Here is a 505-nt window from a genome sequence, read left to right as displayed (position 1 = left end):
TAACAATATGTAACATGCAAATCACTGCATGTTACATATTGTTACATGCCAAATTTAACTATGATTCCTTTCTCCTCTTTATATGTATTTATATCTCTTGCTATCTTGGTTCGATGTTAAGCTTTACGAAAGGGATGCACCTTTGAAGGGGAGAGACATAAAAAAAAGAAAAATGCTCTTAAAGAAATGATAAAGTGTATTCTCCATAATCACGTGTAGCAAAATTATTAACTAGTTTACGCTTATAGGCAGAGGCTCTTATTCATCAGGTAATTACAGTGGAAAAGTAATAGTACCATACGATTTGATGATAAAATTTTACTACTAATAAAAATAGATAGCAGAGAAAACTGATATAATCAAAAGAAATCAATGTTGCATAAATCATCACGAATATCTAGAGACATGTTTTTGTATTTTATCATGGAGACAAACAGTATAAAATATTGCACATTGCACAGATGGTTCATTCATTTTAAAAGGAAGGTCACATGTCCAACTCATT

The sequence above is a fragment of the Penaeus monodon genome, chromosome 23 (genome assembly GCF_015228065.2).
Source record: "Penaeus monodon isolate SGIC_2016 chromosome 23, NSTDA_Pmon_1, whole genome shotgun sequence".
In the NCBI taxonomy this organism is placed as follows: domain Eukaryota; kingdom Metazoa; phylum Arthropoda; class Malacostraca; order Decapoda; family Penaeidae; genus Penaeus; species Penaeus monodon.
The sequence above is the reverse complement of the archived record's forward strand: the minus strand, read 5'-3'. Positions refer to the sequence as shown.